Source organism: Symsagittifera roscoffensis, chromosome 8, assembly GCF_963678635.1.
Source record: "Symsagittifera roscoffensis chromosome 8, txSymRosc1.1, whole genome shotgun sequence".
Classification (NCBI taxonomy): domain Eukaryota; kingdom Metazoa; phylum Xenacoelomorpha; order Acoela; family Convolutidae; genus Symsagittifera; species Symsagittifera roscoffensis.
In genome coordinates this window covers 9,906,799-9,912,798 of record NC_087069.1, presented here as the reverse complement: position 1 = coordinate 9,912,798, position 6,000 = coordinate 9,906,799, and positions in this window count along the sequence as shown.

Here is a 6,000-nt window from a genome sequence, read left to right as displayed (position 1 = left end):
TAATTTTTGGCAGAAAAATAAAAAATATATATTGTAACTCTCACAACTTTCAAAGAAAATCGCCTTAAGGATTGTCGAGACAGTACTAAAGTAGTTTCATTGAACTTTTTCTGTACACGTACTTGCTCCTCCAACCATCAAACTCACGACGAGGGACACCCAGAATTGTTCAATGAGGAGTTCAGATGCAGCGAAGAGTTGCGCATGTGCAGTAAAGTTTCTTGTCATTACGATACCATTGAAATGTACCTCACTTTCTACCAAATCAACAAAGAAGAAAATGACCCTTCAGCTTTTGAGAAAGCCGAGGTTTTTGTTTCCGAGGAAAATGAACCTTTCAGAAGAAGCTACTACTCAATGTTTTTTTAAAAGCTCAAAAAAGGAGGTAAAAAAAGTTCATTACTAATGATTTGATGCTGCCAACAAACTCAATGAACCACAAATGCCGCAATTTGTTGATTTACAGCAATTTGAAGAACATCAACCCTCTCTTAAAGCCATATGACGAGATTCAGAAGCTTCCCAACACTAGCCTGTTCTTCAATTTGTTAAAATCTGAATTGAAAAGAGAAAAATGACAAAAACAATTTAGGACTTTTAAGAGTGGTATACTAACAAAGTTGTTGTGGCTACGTTTGAAGCCATGCTGAAAACGGTCAAATTAATAGCGATGGAAAGATAGCCAAAATAAAACTTATTTGGATACTACCGAATCAACTATTTTTCTACACAAGTTAACCAATTTTTAAATTTTATCCCGCCGTCTTGAGTGATAGTGACTTGCTTCAAAAATGGGAAAAAAGACTGTTGTTTCTTCAAAAGTTTTCATAGGAGAAACAGTAGCAAACGAGGCAATAATAAGAAAACCAAACAGCTGATGTCAAGCAATCATTGAAACTGGTGATATTCAACTCTATCCTGAATCGATATACTAGGTTATGTTTAGAGACTTGTACTGAAAATGGGACTGCTAAGAAAAATTTCCGAAGGTACCAAAAAATAGACAGATCAAAAATACAAAGACAAAGTTTTTTGACGACGAAAAAACGTATGAAGCTGTTATCAACCAGTTCACCAAGATACTTTATAATGCGACTAACGGCGTGTATGATGTGGAGCTCAATAAATATATCGAGTAACTTCGAGAACGAATAAAATATGTTGCTTTATACTACAGTACGCCAAGATGAGAACGTTTTATAGATTTTCTATAACATGTGCAAGAATAACAAAGTCGAGGAGCTCAAAATGGACACTGGTTTACTCTGTTAACTTTCGGCAAAAAAAATAAAAATATATATATTGTAACTCTCACAACTTTCAAAGAAAATCGCCTTAAGGATTGTCGAGACAGTACTAAAATAGTTTCATTGAACTTTTTCTGTACACGTACTTGCTCCTCCAACCATCAAACTCACGACGAGGGAGACCCAAAATTGTTCAATGAGGAGTTCAGATGCAGCGAAGAGTTGCGCATGTGCAGTAAAGTTTCTTGTCATTACGATACTATTGAAATGTACCTCACTTTCTACCAAATCAACAATGAAAAAAATGACCCTTCAGCTTTTGAGAAAGCCGAGGTTTTTGTTTCTTTCACAATTGTATTTTCAGTTTCTGGAGAATATGAACCTTTCAGATGAAGCTTCTATTCAATGTTTTTTTTAAAAGCTCAAAAAAAGGAGGTAAAAAAAATCATCATTAATGATTTGATGCTGCCAACAAACTCAATGAACCACAAATGCCGCAATTTGTTGATTTAGAGCAATTTGAAGAACGTTAACCCTCTCGATAAGCCATATGACGAGATTAAGAAGCTTCACAACACTAGTCTATTCTTCAATTGGTTAAAATCTGAACTAAAAAAAAGAAAAATGACAAAAACATTTTAGGACTTTAAAGAGTGATATATTAACAAAGTTGTTGTGGCTATCTTTGAAGCTATGCTGAAAACAGTCAAATTAATAGCGATGGAAAGATAGCCAAAATAAAACTTATTTGCAAACTACCGAATCAACTAATTTTCTACACAAGTTATCCAATTTTTAAATTTTATTCCACCGTCTCGAGTGATAGTGACTTGCTTCAAAAATGTGAAAAAAGACTGTTGTTTCTTCAAAAATTTTCATAGGGAAAACAGTAGCGAACGAGATGGTTATAAGAAAATCAAACAGCATATATCAAGCAATCGTTGAAACTGGTGATACTCAACTCTATCCTAAATCGATATACTAGGTTATGTTTAGATAATTGTACTCAAAATGGGACTGCTGTAAAAAACACCAAAAGACAATGCGAGGCGAAATTGAGTCGATAGTTTTGAAAACTAGCATGGATAGTTTTTAAGCAAGATTACGTCATGACCTTATAGTTTTAGTTCTAAAGTTCTTTAACTGGATTCTAAATGGGGAAAAGTGAATATATTTTCAAATTTTCTCTCGAAAAATATCATCCTTCATTTCATCAACTGCGGTGATTGATTTCCTTCTGGATTCTCTTTTATTCTCTGTGATGACCACGAATCTTTTTTTACTAGTCTGGATTTTAAATTTTTCTGTGATTTTGGTAATGATAAACTAAAAGATTGTACAGTTGGCGACCATCGCTCAACTGGCTTAGTGGAAAAACTTTACACACTGTAAGTATTATTTTATTACCAATGGCTCACGATTATCAAGCACCTACTTTACAACACGCGGTCTGAAAAGTTATCCGGAACCTTTGTTCGTCTTTCCATTCTAAAATCAAATGCTTACCTTTTGAAATATACTTCAATAGAAAATCAACCACGATCTGGAAACAGTTAGCCACTAATAGTGTATTCGGTTGAATTTTATACAAAGTAAAAAGAATCCTAAGCAAATGACGGGCACTCGATGGAACTCTGATGACGGTGTCGAGGACGGATGTAAGGACACAAAAATACCCAAAAAAAATCAGTTTCCACTGGAGGAAGGCTAAGAGTCAGACTACCTCTCACCGTTCAAGCCTTCTTCGTCTCGAATGCCATTACAAAGTCGCTTCCTAGGTAATATACTTCGCAAAACTAAGGAAATCATAAACGGAAACCTTTTTTGGAACACTTAATCAGAAAAATGTAAAAGTTTCAAAAACCACGGTAGAATTCTCGAACGGAAAGATTATTAGAAAATCAGACGTCGCCTTTCCAAAATCTAACTTGTCTAACATTCGGACTATTCGTTTCTGTAGAAGAAATATTTCCTTTCTGTTGTTTCCTGACTCTGATTTTGAAGTAGGTTCAAAGCGGACTAAAAAAGCGAAACGAGCAACTACGAGGAAAATAGGCCCAAAAACAAGACTCCAAACTGAGTTAGCTGCCTCTGATAACGACACAATTACCAGAGTCCCAAAACCCTCAGCCAAACCGGTCAGAAAAAGATATTCATGTGTAAGAATTAAAAAACAGATCAAACACAACTTTTTAGCTTGCGATGAAACAATGTTGATTCCGTCGCTCTTCAGATTTTAGTGATTGAGAGTGGATTGCGGGAGTTTCCCCCTGCAGAGAGTTGATTAAAGCTCGTATCATTTCTGATCATAATGGAGAACCAGAACCTAATTTTTTCACCTTAGACTCACATATAGCTCGGAATGACATAAGAACTGAGATTTTAAACAGCCGAATTTCATCACCGGACCCACTAGATTGCCCAATCAGCATCATTCCCGCAGGACAGAGCCAGACTCAACTTCCACCAATAACAGTGTCCAACAACTGCAGAGGTCAATTAACCCGACTATCCGTCGGGTAAACAGGAGACCTCACAAAAAACCGCGGTTGTAGACCTCCCAATGCACGAGATAATCGAGTTTTCGGACGAGAACACGGCTACCCAAGAACCTTCTATCAACAATAACATCACGAATTAACAAGAACAACAACGACGAAACGTAAGACCTCCTGAATTTTACGGTAAAAAGCTTTAGATAAACATCATAGATAGCCAAGACAATGAGCCGGGATCAGTGAGAAACCCGATCATTCTCGAACATCATGAACAATCAGGATAGGACAGAACGACTTCTTCCCCAATTCTTTCGGATAAGAAAATCCCAATCTGCTCAGTACATTCCCCCGACGATACGCCTAACGCCTCGGACACCTCTTCAGCGGACATACTATACATTTCTTCAACATACTAATCATTGAGAGTGGCTCTGGATATCTTTAACAAAATCGGAGATTTTGACAGTGAATTGTTTAACGCTGAACTGGAAAAATTTATAGAACATAAGATAAATTAATGCAGTAAATTTTCTCTTAACCTTGCTTATTTTTCTTTTGATTTTAAATTTCAATCTACTAATAGATACCTGCAGTGCTAAAAAAGTTCTCTTTCATCTCAAAAAGTTTCTTATTCAGTTACTACTAACGTACTTCTTTTTTGCTAAGCTCCGTCGGAACTACTCCGACAAATCCAGTTAGTAAATTAGTCTTATCTGCTTAATTTATCAAAAATTGGTTCTGTCGGGTTATTGATAGTACCTAACTTAGTGCTTATCAAATGTAGTTTTTAAAATTTCCTTCGGTGTTCTTCAGGGGGAGAAAAGGGTCAGTTACATCAAAGTGAATTTTGTGATTTGCAGTATTTTTATATTATCATAATTACCCAGTACCATTTGTTATAACTGGTACTGACGTTATGACCCTGATGTACTCATTCTTTCCGGCGGAGAGAATGCTTGCTCACTTTTTAATGTTTTGTTACTGACCTTATGACCCTGATGTACTCATTCTCTCCGGCGGATAGATTTCTTGCTCACTTTTTATTGTTTTAACTTTGAGATCAATTCACTTTTAACTTAGCATTTTATCTGTACATAAGAAGAATTAGCTGTAACAAAGAAGGGTTTTTTCATACATGCAAATTAGGGACTTTTGATCCTCAAAACTTCACCATTGGTTTTTGGTCCACATTTGAACGAGTTGACTAAAGATTTAGGCGCGGGATTTTTTTCCCTATGCATCAATTTTGATTTATATACTAGAAAGTTTTAGCCACAATTAAAATTTCAAAGTTGAATTGCGACAAACAGCTCCCTCTCCCTAGTACATTAATAGACTAGATACAGACCGTTTTACTAAGCGTGTGTTGTGGGATACAGTTATGGAGTAAAAAGAAAAAAATCAACCTTTTCAAATCTATTTTTGAAGTTTTAAATCTATTTTTGAACAAGACTAATGTTGACTTTCTGGGAAAATCAGATCAGATCAATCAAGGTTTGCTCCTAATACAAGCGGCCTTGCTTGAATTTTGAGAGATTGAAGCCAGCAATCCTGTAAATACGCAACTTACAACCTCTCAGCTCCAAATAAAATGTAAGTATCGTTCACTGCTATGAACATATTCTTCATTTGCTATTTTAATCCCCTCCGAGATTAAAAAGAAACTACACGCTAAATTTGAAGATAGTCCTTGTCCTCAATCCAAATTTTCAACTCACGATCAAACTCACCTTCACTTTTTGATTTGAACAACGATTTTAATTTTGAGTCTAAAAAAAACTCCACTGTGCCTTCCATAAATGATATGAAAAGCATAAAATTATTTTCCGACTGTTTCCCTTTTAATTGAGAGCTTCATATTCTTGTACAATCTCCCAGATATGGTAAAAAAAGTAAGCTTTTAGGTAAAATTTGTCATTTATGTGTATTGTAGATAAACTATATGTAGAGTTCTGTTTTTATAATCTCTTTGGTCGACCTCGAACCTAATTGAATACATCCTGAGAGGCCATGATCATTCACGGGTCTGTTATCCGTTAGGAGAAGTATACTTATTGAAACTGAAAACAAAACACAAACTTTTGCTTAAACTTTTTGACAAAATTTGCCTAGTGAATTTCTGAGCCAAATGAGAGAAATTTGAAATAAACATTCTAATCCTATGCTAATAATCGTCCAATTTAACTTTCAGATGAAACTTTTATGCTTGATTTGAATCTCCCAATCTGTCATTTTTAAGGAAAAATGATTATAGC